This window comes from Emydura macquarii, unplaced genomic scaffold (genome assembly GCF_026122565.2).
Source record: "Emydura macquarii macquarii isolate MOO-44397 ecotype Brisbane River unplaced genomic scaffold, CSIRO-AGI_Emac_v2 contig_705, whole genome shotgun sequence".
Classification (NCBI taxonomy): domain Eukaryota; kingdom Metazoa; phylum Chordata; order Testudines; family Chelidae; genus Emydura; species Emydura macquarii.
This window is the reverse complement of record NW_027130842.1, coordinates 16,297,895-16,309,376: the sequence shown is the minus strand read 5'-3', so window position 1 is coordinate 16,309,376 and position 11,482 is coordinate 16,297,895. Positions and strand designations below refer to the sequence as shown.

Genomic DNA, 11,482 nt, shown 5'->3' with positions numbered 1-11,482 from the left:
GAGCAATGTAGCTAGGTCAATCTAATTGTTTAAGTGAAGACAAAATCTTAGCTGAAGATCAAAGATTAGGCCCCATTTTCTCCAGTTTCTGAAGTTTAGTAGAAGAGGGGCATTAACTCTCTTTCAGTAGACAAGGAAAAGACAAATCTCAGCTAACGTGGCTTTAGACTCCTCTCACATTGAAATTCAATAGGGTTGGAATGCCTAATTTCATTAGGTTCCTTTGAAAACAGTGACAGTCTTAGGGGTGGTCTACACTTTAAAAAAGTAGATCAACCTTTCTGCATCACTCAGTGCTGTGAAAAATTTCACAGCCTGAGTGCCATGGTTAGGTCCTCCTAATCTCCATTGTAGACTTGGCTAAGTTGACAGAAGAATTATTCTGTCAACCTATTACTGTCTCTCAGAGAGGTGGATTAATTATATCAGCAGAAAAACCCCTTTTGTCAATGTAGGAAGCATCTACACTATGGCACTACAGCAACACAGCTGCAGCACCAAAACTGTGTTGCTATTACGTAGACATAGCCTCAGTATCTATTGTCAGAATGGAACAGTTACTTTACTGGGATGGCACCTAAAGGACTTGTATGTGCTTTAGCGATTTGTGTTTTCATAACCAAGAAGTTCACTACTATGCTGGCAGCATTCTTTAATGGTAGCATTACCAAGTGATAAAACCAGGCCTTTTAAAACCTTTTCTTTGTTAACTTTGTTGTAAATCACTGGTTCCTTTAGAAATTATCTGTGTTGAAATGGCTTAATAGAGAGATCTCTGCAAAAATTTCCTGATAAACATGTTACTTGTAGAGCTCAGGAATTAAATTTCTTGGGACTGTCTTTATTGTTCTGCTCAGAGGAAAAAAATTATACCCTCAAAACTGTCCCCAGATAAGTGAAACTATATTTCATGCCTTCCAAGAGGTGTTGTTCATCTTCTCGCAGGGCAGAGAGCGTCCTTCCTGAAGGAGAAAAATTCTGAAGCCTCATTTTCACATACATATTTTTCCTCTCATGTCAACCCACATTAGCTCTTGCATGCATGGTCTTTCTTCCAGTCCCAGATAAACCCTGCCTGCAAGAAAATATTTTTACTCAGACATTTTAGTAACCAATGACAACATATGCAATTATACCAAATATCATTTATACAGGTTACAGCAAATAAAGATCCTGGTATTTTAGTAAGGGAACATTTCTGTTTGACAAATGAAAGAATAATGCAGGTGGCTAGAAGAGGGGACAGGAAATCAGGCTTTACAGGCTGTATACCTTGCATTGTTACTGAGCCATTATGTGACCTAGGGTAAGTTATTTAGCTCTGTGCCATGATTTTTCCATCTGTAAGAGTGGTTATAAGAATCTGTGTCTCAAAGTGGTGGCATGATATTTAATATATGTAAAAACGTATTTTTCTTTGGTTGAAAGGTACAGTATAAATACAAATTAATAGTATTACAAAATATGATGGCCGGAATCTTCAAATAAGGCTAGGTGAGGGAGTGAGGTGCTCAAATACTTTTGAAAATCCCAGCCAATGTTAGTAGTGAGACCATAAGTCTACACAAATGTTTAACCTGTCACTAGTGTCTTTGTAATAAAAGCGATGCCTTAGGGATCATAGAATCATAGACTCATAGAATATTAGAGTTGGAAGGGACCTCAGGAGGTCATCTAGTCCAACCCCCTGCTCAAAGCAGGACTAACCTCAGCTATATCATCCCAACCAGGGCTTTGTCAAGCCTCAGCTTAAAAACCTCTAATGATGGAGATTCCAAGTATCCCACATCTCCCTGTGTTTGATGTAAAAGACTAGCTGACATTTCTTCTGTCCTTAGTACCAACACAGCTTTATCAATTCTGTATACACAGTAATTAAAGCATCTTCCAATATATGCTAGAAGTATGGCCCCCTAGCTGGAAAACATAAAAAACAAAAAAGCTTTGGATGAGTCCAGGAGAACAAGGTGGGTTGAATATTTTACAGCAGTGTTTTTAAGGGGATGTAGCATCTCATCCTCTGGTGACGAAATGGGTGTCAGAGCTTGGAACTTTTCTGAGGAACTTAAACTTGGTTCTTCAAATTAATTGAGACTTCCCTTTTAAGCTTACAGAGCAAGCCCGACCAAACTTTTTGAAGTTAAGGGGGCATTACAGATACAGCCCTCAGTCATGTGCTCTGTTTATGGTTTACCACATTTTAAATGCTAAGCTTTTTATTTTTATTTGCAGAAATAAGACTGAACACATCTGGTCTTGACATCAAAAATAGTTACAGAAGAAATAAAACCAAAATGTAAAACACTTTCCTACAATGAGATAAAATATAGAGCCAGTTGACAGGATGCGTATAGTTATGAAGAGGAAGTGGCCAACTGAACCACCATGCCATCCCTTTTGAATCCCACCTGTCTGTTTTTTCACCATACTACCTCCCAGCTCCAGAAACTCCTACCGGTAGGGGTCCCCTTATCAAGAGCTTGCTGCATTTTGCCCTCTTTGTAAGCTAGTTCACTATCTTTACAGACATAAATTATTGCTGTTATGGAATAAACAGTAGAATAAAATAGTTAAAAGTTAAAATACTTTCTACTTTCTAGAAGGCAGAACTGAGAGACGTATGTAACCCATGGAAGTAGTTTAACACTACAGCCAGCCACTCAAACGTCTGGAATGTTTGTAAATTTGTTTCACGCGTTCTTTGTTATTTTCAAGATTTGTTTTCCAGCATAAGGAAACAGCATCCAGCCTTTTCCATGGCTCAGGGAGATGTTATTTTGGAGCTAAGGTGACTTCTGAGCTTTCCTGAAAATAATTGAGTAGTTTGTGCCCTTCCCACTCTAGCTTATTTCTTACTTCTCTGAATTTCTTTCTGCCCTTCCTGGGTTTCAAAAGTCATGTTTAGAATGCTTGTATAAAAATGCTGCATCATGGTGAACTGTCCATGCCCCTAACATATGACAGAACTTTTTTCTTGGCTTGAAATCTCAACATTTCATTATGGCATTTTTTAAAATTTCACCTAAAGGAATCTATGCACTTTTTCAATGTCCAGTCTATATAAAGCATCCCCCCCACACATTATTTCAATAACTGGGTTTGTAACAAACCCAATCATTACTCTGCATTCAACTTCCTCTGCAACACCTATTATTCTTAGTTTGGAGCATCATGATCGGTTTTCCAGAACTTCAATTTCAGTGTAAGTATACTATAATCTTCTGAATCTCTTTCATTTGACAGAGGCCTTAAAATGCCTTATAGATAATGCTCCTTCAGCTATTCTTGCAAAACATTTTTCTGTTTGGAGTCTAGAATTTTAACAGTTTGCAGTAACTCGTCTAGTCTGTTGTTTTATTAGTTTGTATTGTGGTAGCACCCACAGACTGCAATCTGAGATCAGGGTCCCATTATACTAGCCACTGTACAGACAATAAGCATTTTGGCTTACCTCTCTGATGTCCAGTGCCGCTGTGCCTCAGTTTTCCTCTCGCCATTTGGATCGTCCTTTGGCTTCTTTCTGCACTGCTAGTCTCCGCATAAGCCTTCACCATGACATATTTTAGGCAATCCTCCATCAAACTTTGTCCTGCCCCCTTTCCCCAGCTCCCTCCCCACAGGGAGTCATCACTTGTCCTTCTCCAGACTATGACTGCTCAGTAACTTCCTTCTGGCTCTCTCCCATACTGAGCACAGACTGCCTCTTCTATCTCCTAATAGGGCTGCCTCTCAATCCTATGCTTTGTGGTCCACACACCTGTAATGAAAAGTTGTCTCCTGCACTAAACAATCTAATGCAAGCATAACTCACTCTAGCAGTGGCATGTGTAACATGTATAAATGTTTATGTACTACTACCTTTAAACAAATAGGTTTGGTCATTTAGCTAAGGCAGTAGAAACTCATGCTTTAGATCTAGGAGTCCCAGACTGAATCCCTGTAGATGACTAGGTGCATATGAACACAAGAGGGGCCAACCTAGGTCAGACCAATGGTCCATCTAGCCCAACGTCCTGTCTTCCAACAGTGGCCAGTGCCAGATGCTTCAGAGGGAACAAACAGAACAGGGCAATTATCGAGTGATCCTTCCCTTGTCGTCAGTCCCAGCTTCTGGCAGTCAGAGGTGTAGGGACAGCCAGAGCATGGGCTTGCATCTCTGACCATCTTGGCTAATAGCTATTGATGGATCTATCCGCCATGAATTTATCTTATTCTATTTTGAACCCAGTTATACTTTTGGCCTTTACAACATCCACAGGCAACAAGTTCCATAGGTTGACTATGTATTGTGTGAAGAAATACTTCCTTTTGTTTGTTTTTAAACTGCTGCCTATTGATTTCATTGGGTGACATCTGATCCTTATTGTATGTGATGAGGTAAATAACAGCTCCCTATTCACTTTCTCCACACCATTCATGATTTCATAGACTGCTGTCATATCTCCCCTTAGCCATCTCTTTTCTAAACTGAACAGTCCCAGTTCTTATATGGAAGTTGTTCCATACCCCTAATAATTTTTGTTTCCCTCCTCTGTACATTTTCCAAATCTCATGTAACTTTTTTGAAATGGGATGACCAGAGCACGATGCAGAATTCAAGGTGTGGATGTACCATGGATTTATAGAGTGGCATTATGATATTTTCTGTCTTATTATCTATCCCCTTCTTAATGGTTCCTAATATTCTGTTAGCTTTTTTGACTACTGCTGCACCATGAGCTGGTGTTTTCAGAGAACTATCCATGATGACTAACATCTCTTTCTTGAGTGGTAACAGCTAATTTAGACCCCACCATTTTGGTGCCCAGTCAACCAGTTAAGAGAGATCCCTTTGTAACTCTTCAGAGTCAGCTTTGGATTTAACTATCTTGAGTAGTTTTGCATCATCTACAAATTTTGCCATCTCACTGTTTACCCTCTTTTCCAGATCATTTATAAATATGTTGAACTGCACACATCCAAGTGCAGATCATTCTAGAAATGCTTGAAAGGTAATTTCCTTTCTATTTTCAATAAGAGCTCAGATTTTACCTTGTGTTCCCATAACTCAGCCATTCTTAACAAACCTATTCTGCAGACAGCTTCCCTTTCTAGTTAGTTTATAGTCACCTTGCAGGCTGAGGGGTCTATGTAAATGAAAAGGTGTCTCATTACGGTTCTAATAATGACAGAGAACCACTAAACTTTACTTTGTAGTCCTATAGCATGAGGTCAGAACTATTCATAAGGCTCCCTCTAGTTTCTAGGAGATGTGCTTTCAGGGCACTTATTAATTTCCATATCAGACAACACCACTTCGTCACAAAAGCACCTGAAACCAGAACATTCCTATAATAGAAGATGTGAACTAAAACTCAATTAATGTGGGATATATCTATAGTGCATTACTTTTTCCCTCTCAGATCATGGAGGTTTTCCAATAACAAAGCCTCTACAAATACCAGCCTTATCAACCCTGGGCTGTGATCTTATCAGATCTCCTAAATTAACCAGAATCAGGGTGAGACAATACTTGGATGGGAGACCTCCAGTGAAAACCGAAATGCTACAAGAAGCTATGTTGGTGATTCAGTAAGTGACACACTCTTTCTGAGTCAGTATTGACCCAGTGCCCCAGCATGGCGCTAAGGGCACTGGATTGCTGAAACCGGTACTCAGGGTCTTAAGTGAGGTTGGTCAAAATGTTTCTGGTGAAATTGTTTTTTTAGCAGAAATATAGATTTTTGATTAAATTAATTTTTTGTAAAAAGTGTCTGCTTTCCATGGAAAATGTTGATATTTCATTGAAAAATCAAACCCCATAAAACCAAAATGATTTTTGGTTTTCAGGTATTTTGACAAAAAGACAAATTTCTGCAGAAAAAAATAATTTTTTTGTTTTTTTTTACCAGCTGTAGCCCTAAAATCACTTAGACCCAGATTTATAAAGGTATAAACCTAGCCTGTAGATACTTTTGAAAATTTTACCTCTGATCTATTCTAAACTCTGGAACTTCAACTGATTATTTTAACCTTCATCTTTTTTTTATTATTAAACCTCAAGTTGCACCATTCCTTGGGGACATTTGCTTTTATTAAAGTATATGAGTGCCCTATGAGAAAGTCCAAAAGCTAGAAAGAATAGTGTAACCCACTGTCCTAATTTTGTAACCTATCAAAACAATTCAGCAATATTATTCTATTGGAATTGCTTTCTGGTTCTTATCTTGTGCCATATAATATACACCAGTCTTGATTATTCAAAACATTGCATTAACATGGTTTTAATAAAAATGACATGATAAATCAGAAGGGAACATTACTGCACTAAAGGACTTTCATTCTCAGTTTATTTTTAAACTTATCGTATCTCAGTAGATAATAGTATATTTGTCAAAACTTATGTAACAGATAGACAATATTTTGCAGTGATATCTCCCTATAGTAATAAGTCACAAGGGAATGCGAAATATTTATTACATTATCATCAGGATACACAAATTTTAGGGGCCACTGTCAACTATTATGACTCAATCACTATCAAATGAAAACACTTAACATTGCCTTTCCATGATTTCCTCAGTAAGCTGAACTTTGAGGCCTGAATAACTAAACAGTAAAAATCTGAAAAGTTGAAGCATGAATTGTTTTAATTAAGTCTGACCACCACTAAGCCTGCAGAAACAAAGGTTTTAGAAAATCTTGTATCTTCACTTTTGAAGAAAGTTTCAAACTACTGAAATTAAACTCTGATAAATGTACAATATCTCTGACATTTAAACTGAGTTTTTGTGAGAAAACTTCTGTGCTTCCAGGGTTTCTGGGTATTTTTATGCACAAGTTTTTTAGGAGATTTTTTTAAGTACTTTCCTCTGATTCTTATCTAAAATGTTTGCTATTTGTGAAAAATAATTCTGAATTTCAGGTTTTAAAAATTTTTTCCTTTGAAATAAGCACAAACGAAGGAGCATTTTTAAAGACATGAAGGAAATAAATACCCCAAGAACAATGAAGGAACCTTACTAATCAGAGCATACAAATGTGGAGAGCTTAAATGACTACTTTCCTGGGATTCTCAAAAATGGACAATAATAGTTATTAAAATGAGGTGGAAGGAAGACAAACTTTGTCAAGAAACAAGCAGGGCACATATTTCAGGCAACAGAAAAAGGGGCTAATGCATACTGGGGAAGAAAAAAATATTAAATCTCTAATACAACACATTATATTATATTTATATTAAGTAAAGCACTGGCTTAAGTATACTAAGTAAAGCACTTGCACTGCTATTAACACTTCCTTTCATACTTCACACAAAGCAGGGAGGGTTTGTGAGGCTTGGAAGAAAGCCATTGTCGTGCCAATATTAACAAAATGAAAAAGAGGTGAAGCAGTTAATTATAGACTGAATATCTTCCATGCCAGGAAACAGTTTGAAACTTTTCATAGTTTACTGGGAGAGACTAGGCTCCCAGAGATAATTCTCAACATGGGTTTACAAAGAGTTGGTCCCCACAGACAAAGAACGTGTATCCACACTAGGAAAACAGACCATGTTTAAAAATGTTAGTTAGGGGATAGCCTAACACTGACCCCGATCTTTTGAAGGTGTTAAACCCTATTTACATTAGTGTTTAAAAATGTGTTAGTGAAAACCCATTAGTTAACATGTTTTTAAACATGACCTGTTTTCCTAATTTAGAGAGGGCCAAAATGGACAGAGCACTTTAAAAGGGAGACTAAAAATAATGACAAGGGAAAACAGTGGATGTGATCTAATCAGGTATTTGATAATCAATACACAGAGGACTAATCCAAGAGGTCAAAGGATGGGTTGGAGTCCTGGTTCAGAAGCGGACTGGAGGGAACTGTTCTGAGGGAGGTAATAATAAATAATAATAAACATGTAATATAATAACAGTGTGCTACATGGTACTTCACTATCAGAGATACACACTATGATCCTGACTCAAAGTCCTTTGAAGTTAATGGAATGACCCATTGACTTCAGTGGGCTTTAGATCAAGCCCTATGGGAAATCACGGGGACAGAATTCCCACTGAGCATCAGGACTAATACCTGCACAGAGAATGGCGGGCTAAATACAATGGGCTGGCAATCCACCACAATTCTATAGCACCTTCCATGTGAGAGTCTCAAAGCACATTACAAACACTGATGCATCTAGTCTCACAGTACCTCATGAGGAAGTTGAGTAATATTGTTCCTAATTTACAGACAGGTTAACTCAAGGACAGAAATTGTGGGCTAGATTGTGTAACCCTTACTCACCTTTGTGAACACTTATTTACATAGGCTGTCCCACAGATGTCAATGGGACTTCTCATGTGAGTAAGTGCTCACCAGTGCAAATAAGGATCTGATCATGTTCTCCAGCCCATAACTTCTCTGTCTCTGAATTAACCTGTCTGTAAATTGGGAACAATATTACTCAGCTTCCTCTAGCTCTAAATGACTTGCCCCAAGTCCCACAGGAAGTCTATGGCAGAGTCAGCCATTGAACACAAGTTTACTGGACTTGTGCCTTACTCACAAGACCACATGAGACCTTGTGCTGAGATCAATAGAAACCGTAGATTGTAGTGAAAGAAGCACAACACAAGACTAGAAAAACTGCCTTATCCCACAGTTACACAAAAACCATGCGCACACAATAGTGGTTCAAGCCAATTAGTAGAGGCATAGGCGAGCTCATGACCACAACCCCTAGACAGGTGTGGCTTATTCATAAACCACTAAGAAACATCAACATGTGAAACTCCTGAGGTAGCCCAGATTTTGAGGTACACCTAATGTTCACTAAAAGAATGGACGACAAAAGAAACAGCAAAACAGGCCACCTGCTGACATAATACCCAAGGAAGAGGGGGAAAAGGAGAAATACAAAGGAATAATTATTCTTAAGAGCTATGGCAAGGACTTGGATTTAGGAAATTTGGGTTCAATTCCTGGCTCTGCCACAGACTTCCTGTGGGACCTGGGACAAGTCACGTAGAGCTAGAGGAAGTTGAGGAATATTGTGAGTAATCTTAGCAAGTCACTTAATCTTGCTCTATCTGTAAAATGGGGATAATAATACTTTCCTACATCACAAGAGTTTCGTGAGGATAAATTCATTAATGTGTTTAGATATTGCAGTAATGGGGGTCATATAAGTAGATCAGACCTGTACAGTGTATGATATAGTTGATATAAACCTCCGCCAAGCAATTAACAACTGGGCCTGTGGGGTCATCCACACCCCAATACATTCTGGATTTTCCAAAGAAAAGGCATGTATGGTTTCATATTGCCAAGGACTCTGTCCTGTTTGCTTGTGGGTGAAAGGCTGCAGTGATGACCAGGTTGTTTAGATTTTCAGGTTCCTACAGCCTGGAAGTAGATAGTTTTTTTTAGATTAGGGCTTGTCCCATATGTTTCATTTAATTTAACAAGGTTCACCTAGATGTATTATTGAACCTGGCCCTGATTATTGACTCCTGGGGGCCCGTCTGGGGGACTCAGATGCTCAGGCCAAGCTCCCTCCAGAGGAGGAATGTAACCACGAGGATGTGATTCTGTTACCATTCCTAGCTTGAGAGCCTGGTTTTGTAGCTGATGCTGTAGAGACTTGGGCTTTGAGCTAAGAAGATCCCTAGTTCACTCCCTGGGATGTCAGTCAGGATGGTGGCCATTATGCAAATGCTATATATTTTATTTATTTTAGAAAGGATCCCTTAGACAGATTATTGAACCCATCCTGGTTACTGCCATTGACACTTGGCAGAACGGCTACACACACAAATTATTATAAAAGGCCAAATTCTAAGGCCTGCTCCAGTCCCCTTGTGTCATTCGCAGTGCAATGGAGTGAAGCAAGGAGTGGCTGCATCTCCTTAGCTGAGGACAGCTCCAGCAAGTGGGAGTCCCCATTGGCACACAAACTACAGAGTGCCAGCTTCCATTCTGCCTGCTCTGCAAGGGGTATTTTCAAGTTGATGTCAATGATTTCTTCACTAGGCTTTTAACATTCAAATTCTGTTCTGTATGTGGCTCAAACAAAACAAGATTATTTGTCAAATAAACACGAATCATTCATTACGAGAACTTTCTGCCAAGTTGCCTACTCATTTGGCCTTGGCCTGTGCTGATGGAACATGGGAGCTTTGATTTATTACAGCAGATGATCTTTGGCTAAAGGAAAGTTCCTTCTGTGCTTAAATAGCAAATTCAAGACACAATTAAACTCCCCTTATATCCTCTCAAATTTCAGAAAACAATGAATTACCCCTTTGTTTTCTTTCTTATTTCTCAACATTTTATAATTGCTTCTCCCACTTAAAACCAAAAAACTTGACGCATTCCTCTAATTTTACCTTTGATCCTTCCAAGCAAGGGAGAGGTTGAATTAAATCCATCCACCGGCAGACTGGCATTGATACTGCACAGACATTTTTAAACCACATTCTACTCAAGCACAGACTCCTTGTGCCAATCCCAGGGACTCAGACATTAATGCTATCCTTTCTGCAGCCAAATGTCCAGGACCTGCCACAATTTCACACATCATGCTGGAAAACTTCACAGGATCTCAGTCTCAGAGTGGCCTTCTTTACACGCAGGGAGTGTACCATATTGTGCTACTCTACAAACGGGAACAGACAAATGCAAGCAAAGGACTATTTATTTCCTTAGGCACAGGAGAAACAATTTAAAAAAAAAATTTTGTGCAGTGGTGACTGAAAACAATGTGCTACATAGTACTTTACTGTGAGAAATAAGCATTATGGTCCAGATCCAAAGCCCTTTGCAATTAATAGAAAGACACCTATTGATGTGAATGGGCTTTGAATTTGGCCCTATGAGAGGCCATTGGGACAGAATTACTACTGGGCATCTGGATTAACCCCTCAACTGAGAGGCAGGTCTAAATACAATGAGCTGGCAGTCACTGCCTGTCAGAATAAAATGAGCAGCAACAACTGACATTAAAAATGTTTAAATTGGCTGGCATCAAAAGCTACTATTGTAGAGGGCTGTGAGACTCTGCTATTAGTTTCTGCTGCTCCTGCTTGGTGGTTTCCTTGCTGGGCCCTCGCATTCCCTACACAAGGAACACTGAATTCTTGAGTTGTTTTTATATATGTCATTCTATACAACTCAGCAGAGTGCAGCAATTTAATCAATATTTGGACGTATTTTTCCATTGCGCTCTCTCCCCTCCTTGTCTTTCTTCTCACCCTTTCTGTCAAGAGAGCTAGTGCACCAAATTACCACCACCAACTTCTGCTAGTCTAAAACTTAGGGGAGGTGCCTGATGGCAAAAGCTTCCCTAAAGGTTAGGCTGCGGTGGCTCAGAACAGCTGTTACCTTACTTACGCCAGTGAGGCCTGTAAGGGGCTGGTCAACATTAAAATTTTGGAAAGAAAGATGTGACTAGAGAATCTGCAGGTTCAATGGCTCGCTAGAGACTCTCCCACAGAGTTCCGATGGGAAATAAGAG

General features: G+C 39.1%; 1 protein-coding gene across 1 annotated transcript in view; it reads right to left on the bottom strand.

Annotated features, from left to right (window-relative positions):
• Nucleotides 1–716: 716 nt before the first annotated feature.
• Nucleotides 717–11,482, bottom strand: part of ZDHHC14 (zinc finger DHHC-type palmitoyltransferase 14) — a 219,287-nt gene continuing 208,521 nt past the window's right edge. Inside the window, exon 10 of the mRNA XM_067542473.1 lies at nt 717–1,075. The gene's annotated coding sequence lies outside the window, so the exon portion shown is untranslated. The remainder of the gene's footprint in view (nt 1,076–11,482) is intronic.